The following is a 17,287-nucleotide window of genomic DNA, read 5'->3' as shown; positions in this document are numbered from 1 at the left end:
GTATCAAAGAGGCACGTCTGTATTCATGATGCAGGCACATACTCAAAGTCTGTTCCAGCAGCCAAGCGTGACTTAAAAAGTGGCTTTGGAACAACTTTTGCGAGCGGTGCTTTTAAAAAGGGGGAAAAAAAAAACATGTGGTCACATTAAGTGGTGACCACCCAGCCCTCCCCCCCAAACCTTCAATGCGTCATCCTGCCACAAACTCCCCAGTCCTGGCTGCTCATAATTGACCTAATGGCCTCCACATGGACGCGAGATAAGCAAAACACCATTTCCAGTAAGACAAAGATGTCGTTTTCCTCGCCCCCAGCAACTGGCATGAAGTTTTACAATCTTTAAATGCATTAGTTTTGTATTAAATACTGCCATTGTTTGATCACAATTTAACAAGTTAACATGGACTTTTGTATTTTTTTTACTATCGTAAAATATCAAATAATATTATTGATCTCATTCACGTAAGAGACTAGACGTATAAGATTTCATGGGATTTAGCGATTAGATTGTTTGGTAAACGTATAGCATGTTCTATATGTTATAGTTATTTGAATGACTCTTACCATAATATGTTACGTTAACATACCAGTTGGTTATTTATGCCTCATATAACGTACACTTATTCAGCCTGTTGTTCACTATTCTTTATTTATTTTAAATTGCCTTTCAAACGTCTATTCTTGGTGTTGGCTTTTATCAAATACATTTCCCCAAAAAATGCGACTAATACTCCAGTGCGACTTATATATGTTTTTTTCCTTCTTTATTATGCATTTTCGGCAGGTGCGGCTTATACTCCGGAGCGACTTATAGTTCGAAAAATACGGTAGGTATTTTTTACATGTGAATAATATAAATACAGTCTATTATACAGCATTATTCACGTGTGAATAATATAAATACAATAATAATAATAAATTAATTAATTTTGGTGTAGAAAACCATATGTTTGAATGCTTTGGAGCATTCACACAATAATAATAAATAGATTAATTTTGGTGTAGAAAACCATATGTGTGAATGCTTTGGAGCATTCACACAATAATAAATAGATGAATTTTGGTGTAGAAAACCATATGTGTGAATGCTTTGGAGCATTCCCACAAAAATAAATAGATGAATTTTGGTGTAGAAAACCATATGTGAGAATGCCTTGGAGCATTCCCACAATAATAATAAATCGATGAATTTTGGTGTAGAAAACCATATGTGTGAATGCTTTGGAGCATTCACACAGTAATAATAATAAATCGATGAATTTTGGTGTAGAAAACCATATGTGTGAATGCTTTGGAGCATTCACACAGTAATAATAATAAATCGATGAATTTTGGTGTAGAAAACCATATGTGTGAATGCTTTGGAGCATTCACACAGTAATAATAATAAATCGATGAATTTTGGTGTAGAAAACCATATGTGTGAATGCTTTGGAGCATTCACACAGTAATAATAATAAATCGATGAATTTTGGTGTAGAAAACCATATGTGTGAATGCTTTGGAGCATTCACACAATAATAAATAGATGAATTTTGGTGTAGAAAACCATATGTTTGAATGCTTTGGAGCATTCACACAATAATAAATAGATGAATTTGGTGTAGAAAACCATATGTGAGAATGCTTTGGAGCATTCCCACAGTAATAATAATAAATCGATGAATTTTGGTGTAGAAAACCATATGTGTGAATGCTTTGGAGCATTCCCACAGTAATAATAATAAATCGATGAATTTTGGTGTAGAAAACCATATGTGTGAATGCTTTGGAGCATTCACACAATAATAAATAGATGGATTTTGGTGTAGAAAACCATATGTGTGAATGCTTTGGAGCATTCACACAATAATAAATCGATGAATTTTGGTGTAGAAAACCATATGTCAGAATGCTTTGGAGCATTCACACAATAATAAATCGATGAATTTTGGTGTAGAAAACCATATGTGAGAATGCATTAGTTCTGTGAATGTACTATTAAATACTGCCATTGTTTGATCACAATTTAACAAGTTAACATGGACTTTTATATTTTTTTACTATCGTAAAATATCAAATAATATTATTGATCTCATTCACGTAAGAGACTAGACGTATAAGATGTTATTGTTTGATCACAATTTAACAAGTTAACATGGACTTTTATATTTTTTTTACTTTTTACTATTGTGCTTATTTATTTATTTTTACACTTATGTGACAATTACTAATGAGACATGAACCATTTTGGTGTTACATCCTCGTTATTAAAGACAACTTAAAACTCACATTTATTTCTACACTGGTAAGGTGTTACATAGTTGTATGATGTTTGACTGGAGAACAGAATATTTGTACTTACAATAGATTTAGTAGTCTACAAAACCCAAAAGCAGTGAAGTCGTCACGTTGTGTAAATGGTAAATAAAAACAGAATACAATGATTTGAAAAAAACATTTTCAACTTATATTCAATTGAATAGACTGCAAAGACAAGGTATTTAACGTTCGAACTGGTAAAATGTGTTATTTTTTGCAAATATTAGCTCGTTTGGAATTTGATGCCTGCAGCAATAATAATAATAAATCGATGAATTTTGGTGTAGAAAACCATATGTGTGAATGCTTTGGAGCATTCACACAATAATAATAATAAATCGATGAATTTTGGTGTAGAAAACCATATGTGAGAATGCCTTGGAGCATTCCCACAATAATAATAATAATAAATCGATGAATTTTGGTGTAGAAAACCATATGTGAGAATGCCTTGGAGCATTCCCACAATAATAATAATAATAAATCGATGAATTTTGGTGTAGAAAACCATATGTGAGAATGCCTTGGAGCATTCCCACAATAATAATAATAATAAATCGATGAATTTTGGTGTAGAAAACCATATGTGAGAAAGCCTTGGAGCATTCCCACAATAATAATAATAATAAATCGATGAATTTTGGTGTAGAAAACCATATGTGAGAATGCCTTGGAGCATTCCCACAATAATAATAATAATAAATCGATGAATTTTGGTGTAGAAAACCATATGTGAGAATGCCTTGGAGCATTCCCACAATAATAATAATAATAAATCGATGAATTTTGGTGTAGAAAACCATATGTGAGAATGCCTTGGAGCATTCCCACAATAATAATAATAATAAATCGATGAATTTTGGTGTAGAAAACCATATGTGAGAATGCCTTGGAGCATTCCCACAATAATAATAATAATAAATCGATGAATTTTGGTGTAGAAAACCATATGTGAGAATGCCTTGGAGCATTCCCACAATAATAATAATAATAAATCGATTAATTTTGGTGTAGAAAACCATATGTGAGAATGCCTTGGAGCATTCCCACAATAATAATAATAATAAATCGATTAATTTTGGTGTAGAAAACCATATGTGTGAATGCTTTGGAGCATTCCCACAATAATAATAATAAATCGATGAATTTTGGTGTAGAAAACCATATGTGAGAATGCCTTGGAGCATTCCCACAATAATAATAATAATAAATCGATGAATTTTGGTGTAGAAAACCATATGTGAGAATGCCTTGGAGCATTCCCACAATAATAATAATAATAAATCGATTAATTTTGGTGTAGAAAACCATATGTGTGAATGCTTTGGAGCATTCCCACAATAATAATAATAAATCGATGAATTTTGGTGTAGAAAACCATATGTGAGAATGCCTTGGAGCATTCCCACAATAATAATAATAATAAATCGATGAATTTTGGTGTAGAAAACCATATGTGAGAATGCCTTGGAGCATTCCCACAATAATAATAATAATAAATCGATGAATTTTGGTGTAGAAAACCATATGTGTGAATGCTTTGGAGCATTCACACAATAATAAATAGATGGATTTTTAGCCTTCTATTCCCACAATAATAATAATAATAATAAAGCTGGCACAAGTGGCTAAAAAGACTGAGAAAGTTGTAAATAATCATTAACTTTCGAATTTGATGCCAGCAACACGTGACAAAGAAGTTGGGAAAGGTGGCAATAAATACTGATAAAGTTGAGGAATGCTCATCAAACACTTATTTGGAACATCCCACAGGTGTGCAGGCAAATTGGGAACAGGTGGGTGCCATGATTGGGTATAAAAGCAGCTTCCATGAAATAACCAGTCATTCACAAACAAGGATGGGGCGAGGGTCACCACTTTGTCAACAAATGCGTGAGCGAATTGTCCAACAGTTTAAGAACAACATTTCTCAACCAGCTATTGCAAGGAATTTAGGGATTTCACCATCTACGCTCTGTAATATCATCAAAAGATTCAGAGAATCTGGAGACGCCTTTTGGACAACGTCTTTTTCATGGACGCCCCTGTTTATTTCAGTAAGAGCCACATTCTGCACGTGTTACAAAAGAGTGCAGGTACTAGACTGGCCTGTCTGTAGTCCAGACCTGTCTCCAATTGAAAATGTGTGACACATTATGAAGCCTAAAATATGACAACGGAGACCCCCGGACTGTTGAACAACTTAAGCTGTACATCAAGCAAAAATGGGAAAGAATTCCACCTGAAAAGCATAAAAAATGTGTCTCCTCAGTTCCCAAACCTTTACTGAGTGTTGTTAAAAGGAAAGGCCATGTAACACAGTGGTAAAAAATGCCCCTGTGACAACTTTTTTGCAATGTGTTGCTGCCATTAACTTCTAAGTGAATGATTATTTGCAAAAAAAAATCAGTTTCTCAGTGTGAACATGAAATATCTTGTCTTTGCAGTCTATTCAATTGAATATAAGTTGAAAAGGACACTTTTATGACAGAAAACAATGATAACATATCATTTAATCATTGCTTGTACATGTAAAACTTGTTTTGATTTGATGTCCCAATCACTTTAATGTCATTATTAACACTGGTGAACTTACTTTTACTCTATGACAGAGAAGAATGTAACTTAAAACATTGTCTGTACACTTAATGAAGCGTTTATGATGGCCACAGTTTGACCCTGGAACTGATTATTCATATTTAAATTACTATCAAAAATTTTTTAGCTTCTTTTTACACTTTTATGACAGAAAACAATGATAAACTATGATTTTAACTTTGCTTGTACATGTAAAACTTGTTTTGATTTGATGTCCCTGTCACTTTAATGTCATTATTAACACTGGTGAACTTACTTTTACTCTATGACAGAGAAGAATGTAACTTAAAACATTGTCTGTACACTTAATGAAGCGTTTATGATGGCCACAGTTTGACCCTGGAACTGATTATTCATATTTAAATGACTATCAAAACTGGTAAGCTTCTTTTTACACTTTTATGACAGTAAACAATGATAAACTATGATTTAAACTTTGCTTGTACATGTAAAACTTGTTTTGATTTGATGTCCCTGTCACTTTAATGTCATTATTAACACTGGTGAACTTACTTTTACTCTATGACAGAGAAGAATGTAACTTAAAACATTGTCTGTACACTTAATGAAGCGTTTATGATGGCCACAGTTTGACCCTGGAACTGATTATTCATATTTAAATTAGGATCAAAAACTGGTTTAGCTTCTTTTTACACTTTTATGACAGAAAACAATGATTTAAACATTGCTTGTACATGTAAAACTTGTTTTGATTTGATGTCCTGTCACTTTAATGTCATTATTAACACTGGTGAACTTACTTTTACTCTATGACAGAGAAGAATGTAACTTAAAACATTGTCTGTACACTTAATGAAGCGTTTATGATGGCCACAGTTTGACCCTGGAACTGATTATTCATATTTAAATTAGGATCAAAAACTGGTTTAGCTTCTTTTTACACTTTTATGACAGAAAACAATGATAAACTATGATTTAGACATGGCTTGTACATGTAAAACTTGTTTTGATTTGATGTCCCTGTCACTTTAATGTCATTATTAACACTGGTGAACTTACTTTTACTCTATGACAGAGAAGAATGTAACTTAAAACATTGTCTGTACACTTAATGAAGCGTTTATGATGGCCACAGTTTGACCCTGGAACTGATTATTCATATTTAAATCAGTATCAAAACTGGTTTAGCTTCTTTTTACACTTTTATGACAGTAAACATTGATTTAAACATTGCTTGTACATGTAAAACTTGTTTTGATTTGATGTCCCTGTCACTTTAATGTCATTATTAACACTGGTGAACTTACTTTTACTCTATGACAGAGAAGAATGTAACTTAAAACATTGTCTGTACACTTAATGAAGCGTTTATGATGGCCACAGTTTGACCCTGGAACTGATTATTCATATTTAAATTATTATCAAAACTGATTTAGCTTCTTTTTACACTTTTATGACAGAAAACAATGATAAACATTGATTTAAACATTGCTTGTACATGTAAAACTTGTTTTGATTTGATGTCCCTGTCACTTTAATGTCATTATTAACACTGGTGAACTTACTTTTACTCTATGACAGAGAAGAATGTAACTTAAAACATTGTCTGTACACTTAATGAAGCGTTTATGATGGCCACAGTTTGACCCTGGAACTGATTATTCATATTTAAATTACTATCAAAACTGGTAAGCTTCTTTTTACACTTTTATGACAGTAAACATTGATTTAAACATTGCTTGTACATGTAAAACTTGTTTTGATTTGATGTCCCTGTCACTTTAATGTCATTATTAACACTGGTGAACTTACTTTTACTCTATGACAGAGAAGAATGTAACTTAAAACATTGTCTGTACACTTAATGAAGCGTTTATGATGGCCACAGTTTGACCCTGGAACTGATTATTCATATTTAAATTACTATCAAAACTGATTTAGCTTCTTTTTACACTTTTATGAGAGAAAACAATGATAAACTATGATTTTAACATTGCTTGTACATGCAAAACTTGTTTTGATTTGATGTCCCTGTCACTTTAATGTCATTATTAACACTGGTGAACTTACTTTTACTCTATGACAGAGAAGAATGTAACTTAAAACATTGTCTGTACACTTAATGAAGCGTTTATGATGGCCACAGTTTCACCCTGGAACTGATTATTCATATTTAAATTATTATCAAAACTGATTTAGCTTCTTTTTACACTTTTATGACAGAAAACAATGATAAACTATGATTTAAACATTGCTTGTACATGTAAAACTTGTTTTAATTTGATGTCCCAATCACACACAAAAACATTTTTTTTTTTTTAAATAAAAATAAATAAAAATAAATAAAATTTTTTAAAAAAGTGTGTGTTGTTGTACTGTGCAGGTTTGAAATAAATAATTCAATCAACTTTAATGTCATTATTAACACTGGTGAACTTACTTTTACTCTATGACAGAGAAGAATGTAACTTAAAACATTGTCTGTACACTTAATGAAGCGTTTATGATGGCCACAGTTTGACCCTGGAACTGATTATTCATATTTAAATCAGTATCAAAACTGGTAAGCTTCTTTTTACACTTTTATGACAGAAAACAATGATAAACTATGATTTTAACTTTGCTTGTACCGGTACATGTAAAACTTGTTTTAATTTGATGTCCCAATCACACACAAAAAAAATAAATAAATAAAATAAAAATAAAAATAAATAAATAAATAAAAAAATAAAAAAATAAAAAAAAGTGTGTGTTGTTGTACTGTGCAGGTTTGAAATAAATAATTCAATCAACTTTAATGTCATTATTAACACTGGTGAACTTACTTTTACTCTATGACAGAGAAGAATGTAACTTAAAACATTGTCTGTACACTTAATGAAGCGTTTATGATGGCCACAGTTTGACCCTGGAACTGATTATTCATATTTAAATCAGTATCAAAACTGATTTAGCTTCTTTTTACACTTTTATGACAGTAAACAATGATAAACTATGATTTTAACTTTGCTTGTACATGTAAAACTTGTTTTGATTTGATGTCCCTGTCACTTTAATGTCATTATTAACTAATAATGATAAATTATGATTTAAACAATACTTTAATGAAGCGTTTATGATGGCCACAGTTTGACCCTGGAACTGATTATTCATATTTAAATTAGTATCAAAACTGTTTTAGCTTCTTTTTACACTTTTATGACAGTTAATGATAAACTATGATTTAAACATTGCAAAACTTGTTTTGATTTGATGTCCCTGTCACTTTAATGTCATTATTAACACTGGTGAACTTACTTTTACTCTATGACAGAGAAGAATGTAACTTAAAACATTGTCTGTACACTTAATGAAGCGTTTATGATGGCCACAGTTTGACCCTGGAACTGATTATTTATATTTAAATTAGTATCAAAACTGTTTTAGCTTCTTTTTACACTTTTATGACAGAAAACAATGATAAACTATGATTTAAACATTGCTTGTACATGTAAAACTTGTTTTGATTTGATGTCCCAATCACACACAAAAAAATAAATTAAAAAAATAAATAAAAATAAATAAAAATAAATAAATAAATAAATAAATAAAAGTGTGTGTTGTTGTACTGTGCAGGTTTGAAATAAATAATTCAATCAACTTTAATGTCATTATTAACACTGGTATACTTACTTTTACTCTATGACAGAGAAGAATGTAACTTAAAACATTGTCTGTACACTTAATGAAGCATTTATGATGGCCACAGTTTGACCCTGGAACTGATTATTCATATTTAAATTAGGATCAAAAACTGGTTTAGCTTCTTTTTACACTTTTATGACAGTAAACAATGATAAACTATGATTTTAACTTTGCTTGTACATGTAAAACTTGTTTTGATTTGATGTCCCTGTCACTTTAATGTCATTATTAACACTGGTGAACTTACTTTTACTCTATGACAGAGAAGAATGTAACTTAAAACATTGTCTGTACACTTAATGAAGCGTTTATGATGGCCACAGTTTGACCCTGGAACTGATTATTCATATTTAAATTACTATCAAAACTGGTAAGCTTCTTTTTACACTTTTATGAGGGAAAACAATGATAAACTATGATTTAAACATTGCTTGTACATGTAAAACTTGTTTTGATTTGATGTCCCTGTCACTTTAATGTCATTATTAACACTGGTGAACTTACTTTTACTCTATGACAGAGAAGAATGTAACTTAAAACATTGTCTGTACACTTAATGAAGCGTTTATGATGGCCACAGTTTGACCCTGGAACTGATTATTCATATTTAAATTAGTATCAAAACTGGTTTAGCTTCTTTTTACACTTTTATGACAGAAAACAATGATAAACTATGATTTAAACATGGCTTGTACATGTAAAACTTGTTTTGATTTGATGTCCCTGTCACTTTAATGTCATTATTAACACTGGTGAACTTACTTTTACTCTATGACAGAGAAGAATGTAACTTAAAACATTGTCTGTACACTTAATGAAGCGTTTATGATGGCCACAGTTTGACCCTGGAATTGATTATTCATATTTAAATAACTATCAAAACTGGTAAGCTTCTTTTTACACTTTTATGACAGAAAACAATGATAAACTATGAATTAAACATTGCTTGTACATGTAAAACTTGTTTTGATTTGATGTCCCAATCACACAAAAAAATAAAAATAAAAATAAAAATAAAAATAAATAAAAATAAATAAATAAATAAATAAAATTAAAAAAGTGTGTGTTGTTGTACTGTGCAGGTTTGAAATAAATAATTAAATCAACTTTAATGTCATTATTAACACTGGTGAACTTACTTTTACTCTATGACAGAGAAGAATGTAACTTAAAACATTGTCTGTACACTTAATGAAGCGTTTATGATGGCCACAGTTTGACCCTGGAACTGATTATTTATATTTAAATCAGTATCAAAACTGGTAAGCTTCTTTTTACACTTTTATGACAGTAAACAATGATAAACTATGATTTAAACTTTGCTTGTACATGTAAAACTTGTTTTGATTTGATGTCCCTGTCACTTTAATGTCATTATTAACACTGGTGAACTTACTTTTACTCTATGACAGAGAAGAATGTAACTTAAAACATTGTCTGTACACTTAATGAAGCGTTTATGATGGCCACAGTTTGACCCTGGAACTGATTATTCATATTTAAATCAGTATCAAAAACTGGTTTAGCTTCTTTTTACACTTTTATGACAGTAAACAATGATAAACTATGACTTAAACATTGCTTGTACATGTAAAACTTGTTTTGATTTGATGTCTCTGTCACTTTAATGTCATTATTAACACTGGTGAACTTACTTTTACTCTATGACAGAGAAGAATGTAACTTAAAACATTGTCTGTACACTTAATGAAGCGTTTATGATGGCCACAGTTTGACCCTGGAACTGATTATTCATATTTAAATGACTATCAAAACTGATTTAGCTTCTTTTTACACTTTTATGACAGTAAACAATGATAAACTATGATTTTAACTTTGCTTGTACATGTAAAACTTGTTTTGATTTGATGTCCCTGTCACTTTAATGTCATTATTAACACTGGTGAACTTACTTTTACTCTATGACAGAGAAGAATGTAACTTAAAACATTGTCTGTACACTTAATGAAGCATTTATGATGGCCACAGTTTGACCCTGGAACTGATTATTCATATTTAAATTAGTATCAAAACTGGTTTAGCTTCTTTTTACACTTTTATGACAGAAAACAATGATTTAAACATTGCTTGTACATGTAAAATTTGTTTTGATTTGATGTCCCGGTCACTTTAATGTCATTATTAACACTGGTGAACTTACTTTTACTCTATGACAGAGAAGAATGTAACTTAAAACATTGTCTGTACACTTAATGAAGCGTTTATGATGGCCACAGTTTGACCCTGGAACTGATTATTCATATTTAAATTACTATCAAAACTGGTAAGCTTCTTTTTACACTTTTATGACCGTAAACAATGATAAACTATGATTTAAACATTGCTTGTACATGTAAAACTTGTTTTGATTTGATGTCCCTGTCACTTTAATGTCATTATTAACACTGGTGAACTTACTTTTACTCTATGACAGAGAAGAATGTAACTTAAAACATTGTCTGTACACTTAATGAAGCGTTTATGATGGCCACAGTTTGACCCTGGAACTGATTATTCGTATTTAAAACAGTATCAAAACTGATAAGCTTCTTTTTACACTTTTATGACAGAAAACAATGATAAACTATGATTTTAACTTTGCTTGTACATGTAAAACTTGTTTTGATTTGATGTCCCAATCACTTTAATGTCATTATTAACACTGGTGAACTTACTTTTACTCTATGACAGAGAAGAATGTAACTTAAAACATTGTCTGTACACTTAATGAAGCGTTTATGATGGCCACAGTTTGACCCTGGAACTGATTATTCATATTTAAATGACTATCAAAACTGATTTAGCTTCTTTTTACACTTTTATGACAGAAAACAATGATAAACTATGATTTAAACATTGCTTGTACATGTAAAACTTGTTTTGATTTGATGTCCCTGTCACTTTAATGTCATTATTAACACTGGTGAACTTACTTTTACTCTATGACAGAGAAGAATGTAACTTAAAACATTGTCTGTACACTTAATGAAGCGTTTATGATGGCCACAGTTTGACCCTGGAACTGATTATTCATATTTAAATTAGTATCAAAACTGGTTTAGCTTCTTTTTACACTTTTATGACAGAAAACAATGATAAACTATGATTTAAACATGGCTTGTACATGTAAAACTTGTTTTGATTTGATGTCCCTGTCACTTTAATGTCATTATTAACACTGGTGAACTTACTTTTACTCTATGACAGAGAAGAATGTAACTTAAAACATTGTCTGTACACTTAATGAAGCGTTTATGATGGCCACAGTTTGACCCTGGAATTGATTATTCATATTTAAATAACTATCAAAACTGGTAAGCTTCTTTTTACACTTTTATGACAGAAAACAATGATAAACTATGATTTAAACATTGCTTGTACATGTAAAACTTGTTTTGATTTGATGTCCCAATCACACAAAAAAATAAAAATAAAAATAAAAATAAAAATAAATAAAAATAAATAAATAAATAAATAAAATTAAAAAAGTGTGTGTTGTTGTACTGTGCAGGTTTGAAATAAATAATTAAATCAACTTTAATGTCATTATTAACACTGGTGAACTTACTTTTACTCTATGACAGAGAAGAATGTAACTTAAAACATTGTCTGTACACTTAATGAAGCGTTTATGATGGCCACAGTTTGACCCTGGAACTGATTATTCATATTTAAATTACTATCAAAACTGTTTTAGCTTCTTTTTACACTTTTATGACAGTAAACAATGATAAACTATGATTTTAACTTTGCTTGTACATGTAAAACTTGTTTTGATTTGATGTCCCTGTCACTTTAATGTCATTATTAACACTGGTGAACTTACTTTTACTCTATGACAGAGAAGAATGTAACTTAAAACATTGTCTGTACACTTAATGAAGCGTTTATGATGGCCACAGTTTGACCCTGGAACTGATTATTCATATTTAAATTAGTATCAAAACTGGTTTAGCTTCTTTTTACACTTTTATGACAGAAAACAATGATAAACTATGATTTAAACATGGCTTGTACATGTAAAACTTGTTTTGATTTGATGTCCCTGTCACTTTAATGTCATTATTAACACTGGTGAACTTACTTTTACTCTATGACAGAGAAGAATGTAACTTAAAACATTGTCTGTACACTTAATGAAGCGTTTATGATGGCCACAGTTTGACCCTGGAATTGATTATTCATATTTAAATAACTATCAAAACTGGTAAGCTTCTTTTTACACTTTTATGACAGAAAACAATGATAAACTATGATTTAAACATTGCTTGTACATGTAAAACTTGTTTTGATTTGATGTCCCAATCACACAAAAAAATAAAAATAAAAATAAAAATAAAAATAAATAAAAATAAATAAATAAATAAATAAAATTAAAAAAGTGTGTGTTGTTGTACTGTGCAGGTTTGAAATAAATAATTAAATCAACTTTAATGTCATTATTAACACTGGTGAACTTACTTTTACTCTATGACAGAGAAGAATGTAACTTAAAACATTGTCTGTACACTTAATGAAGCGTTTATGATGGCCACAGTTTGACCCTGGAACTGATTATTCATATTTAAATCAGTATCAAAAACTGGTTTAGCTTCTTTTTACACTTTTATGACAGAAAACAATGATAAACTATGATTTTAACTTTGCTTGTACATGTAAAATTTGTTTTGATTTGATGTCCCGGTCACTTTAATGTCATTATTAACACTGGTGAACTTACTTTTACTCTATGACAGAGAAGAATGTAACTTAAAACATTGTCTGTACACTTAATGAAGCGTTTATGATGGCCACAGTTTGACCCTGGAACTGATTATTCATATTTAAATCAGTATCAAAACTGGTTTAGCTTCTTTTTACACTTTTATGACAGAAAACAATGATTTAAACATTGCTTGTACATGTAAAACTTGTTTTGATTTGATGTCCCTGTCACTTTAATGTCATTATTAACACTGGTGAACTTACTTTTACTCTATGACAGAGAAGAATGTAACTTAAAACATTGTCTGTACACTTAATGAAGCGTTTATGATGGCCACAGTTTGACCCTGGAACTGATTATTCATATTTAAATTACTATCAAAACTGTTTTAGCTTCTTTTTACACTTTTATGACAGAAAACAATGATAAACTATGATTTTAACTTTGCTTGTACATGTAAAACTTGTTTTGATTTGATGTCCCTGTCACTTTAATGTCATTATTAACACTGGTGAACTTACTTTTACTCTATGACAGAGAAGAATGTAACTTAAAACATTGTCTGTACACTTAATGAAGCGTTTATGATGGCCACAGTTTGACCCTGGAACTGATTATTCGTATTTAAATCAGGATCAAAACTGATTTAGCTTCTTTTTACACTTTTAAGACAGAAAACAATGATAAACTATGATTTAAACATTGCTTGTACATGTAAAACTTGTTTTGATTTGATGTCCCAATCACTTTAATGTCATTATTAACACTGGTGAACTTACTTTTACTCTATGACAGAGAAGAATGTAACTTAAAACATTGTCTGTACACTTAATGAAGCGTTTATGATGGCCACAGTTTGACCCTGGAACTGATTATTCATATTTAAATGACTATCAAAACTGATTTAGCTTCTTTTTACACTTTTATGACAGAAAACAATGATAAACTATGATTTAAACATTGCTTGTACATGTAAAACTTGTTTTGATTTGATGTCCCAATCACTTTAATGTCATTATTAACACTGGTGAACTTACTTTTACTCTATGACAGAGAAGAATGTAACTTAAAACATTGTCTGTACACTTAATGAAGCGTTTATGATGGCCACAGTTTGACCCGGGAACTGATTATTCATATTTAAATTAGTATCAAAACTGGTAAGCTTCTTTTTACACTTTTATGACAGTAAACAATGATAAACTATGATTTAAACTTTGCTTGTACATGTAAAACTTGTTTTGATTTGATGTCTCTGTCACTTTAATGTCATTATTAACACTGGTGAACTTACTTTTACTCTATGACAGAGAAGAATGTAACTTAAAACATTGTCTGTACACTTAATGAAGCGTTTATGATGGCCACAGTTTGACCCTGGAACTGATTATTCATATTTAAATTAGGATCAAAAACTGGTTTAGCTTCTTTTTACACTTTTATGACAGTTAACAATGATAAACTATGATTTAAACATAGCTTGTACATGTAAAACTTGTTTTGATTTGATGTCCCAATCACTTTAATGTCATTATTAACTAATAATGATAAATTATGATTTAAACAATACTTGTATACTTAAAACATTTTTGCTTCAATGTCTTTTAAGTGTTTGATTATGTTCACATGTAATTATTAACACTTGTGAACTTACTTTTACTCTATGACAGAGAACAATGTAACTTAAAACATTGTCTGTACACTTAATGAAGCGTTTATGATGGCCACAGTTTGACCCTGGAACTGATTATTCATATTTAAATTAGGATCAAAAACTGGTTTAGCTTCTTTTTACACTTTTATGACAGAAAACAATGATAAACTATGATTTTAACTTTGCTTGTACATGTAAAACTTGTTTTGATTTGATGTCCCAATCACACACAAAAAAATAAATAAAATAAAAAATAAAAAAAAATAAAAATAAATAAATAAATAAATAAATAAATAAATAAATAAATAAAAAAAAGTGTGTGTTGTTGTACTGTGCAGGTTTGAAATAAATAATTCAATCAACTTTAATGTCATTATTAACACTGGTGAACTTACTTTTACTCTATGACAGAGAAGAATGTAACTTAAAACATTGTCTGTACACTTAATGAAGCGTTTATGATGGCCACAGTTTGACCCTGGAACTGATTATTCATATTTAAATTACTATCAAAAATTTTTTAGCTTCTTTTTACACTTTTATGACAGAAAACAATGATAAACTATGATTTAAACATTGCTTGTACATGTAAAACTTGTTTTGATTTGATGTCCCAATCACACACACAAAAAAATAAATAAATAAATAAAATAAATAAAATAAATAAAATAAATAAAATAAATAAAATAAATAAAATAAATAAATAAAAGTGTGTGTTGTTGTACTGTGCAGGTTTGAAATAAATAATTCAATCAACTTTAATGTCATTATTAACACTGGTGAACTTACTTTTACTCTATGACAGAGAAGAATGTAACTTAAAACATTGTCTGTACACTTAATGAAGCGTTTATGATGGCCACAGTTTGACCCTGGAACTGATTATTCATATTTAAATTACTATCAAAACTGATTTAGCTTCTTTTTACACTTTTATGACAGAAAACAATGATAAACTATGATTTAAACATGGCTTGTACATGTAAAACTTGTTTTGATTTGATGTCCCTGTCACTTTAATGTCATTATTAACACTGGTGAACTTACTTTTACTCTATGACAGAGAAGAATGTAACTTAAAACATTGTCTGTACACTTAATGAAGCGTTTATGATGGCCACAGTTTGACCCTGGAACTGATTATTCATATTTAAATTACGATCAAAACTGGTAAGCTTCTTTTTACACTTTTATGACAGTAAACAATGATAAACTATGACTTAAACATTGCTTGTACATGTAAAACTTGTTTTGATTTGATGTCCCAATCACTTTAATGTCATTATTAACTAATAATGATAAATTATGATTTAAACAATACTTTAATGAAGCGTTTATGATGGCCACAGTTTGACCCTGGAACTGATTATTTATATTTAAATCAGTATCAAAACTGATTTAGCTTCTTTTTACACTTTTATGACAGTAAACAATGATAAACTATGATTTTAACTTTGCTTGTACATGTAAAACTTGTTTTGATTTGATGTCCCTGTCACTTTAATGTCATTATTAACACTGGTGAACTTACTTTTACTCTATGACAGAGAAGAATGTAACTTAAAACATTGTCTGTACACTTAATGAAGCGTTTATGATGGCCACAGTTTGACCCTGGAACTGATTATTCATATTTAAACAGTATCAAAACTGGTAAGCTTCTTTTTACACTTTTATGACAGTAAACAATGATAAACTATGATTTAAACATTGCTTGTACATGTAAAACCTGTTTTGATTTGATGTCTCTGTCACTTTAATGTCATTATTAACTAATAATGATAAATTGTGATTTAAACAATACTTGTATACTTAAAACATTTTTGCTTCAATGTCTTTTAAGTGTTTGATTATGTTCACATGTAATTATTAACACTGGTGAACTTACTTTTACTCTATGACAGAGAAGAATGTAACTTAAAACATTGTCTGTACGCTTAATGAAGCGTTTATGATGGCCACAGTTTGACCCTGGAACTGATTATTCATATTTAAATTACTATCAAAACTGATTTAGCTTCTTTTTACACTTTTATGACAGAAAACAATGATAAACTATGATTTAAACATTGCTTGTACATGTAAAACTTGTTTTGATTTGATGTCCCTGTCACTTTAATGTCATTATTAACACTGGTGAACTTACTTTTACTCTATGACAGAGAAGAATGTAACTTAAAACATTGTCTGTACACTTAATGAAGCGTTTATGATGGCCACAGTTTGACCCTGGAACTGATTATTCATATTTAAATTAGGATCAAAAACTGGTTTAGCTTCTTTTTACACTTTTATGACCGTAAACAATGATAAACTATGATTTAAACATTGCTTGTACATGTAAAACTTGTTTTGATTTGATGTCCCTGTCACTTTAATGTCATT

The 17,287-nt window shown here is 29.9% G+C and overlaps 1 protein-coding gene across 2 annotated transcripts in view; it reads right to left on the bottom strand.

Moving 5' to 3' along the window:
• Positions 1–17,287, bottom strand: part of atp9a (ATPase phospholipid transporting 9A) — a 217,676-nt gene that overhangs the window by 106,270 nt on the left and 94,119 nt on the right. The window lies entirely within an intron of this gene.

The sequence above is a fragment of the Nerophis lumbriciformis genome, linkage group LG01, assembly GCF_033978685.3.
Source record: "Nerophis lumbriciformis linkage group LG01, RoL_Nlum_v2.1, whole genome shotgun sequence".
In the NCBI taxonomy this organism is placed as follows: Eukaryota; Metazoa; Chordata; class Actinopteri; order Syngnathiformes; family Syngnathidae; genus Nerophis; species Nerophis lumbriciformis.
This window is presented reverse-complemented; position numbering and strand designations above follow the sequence as displayed.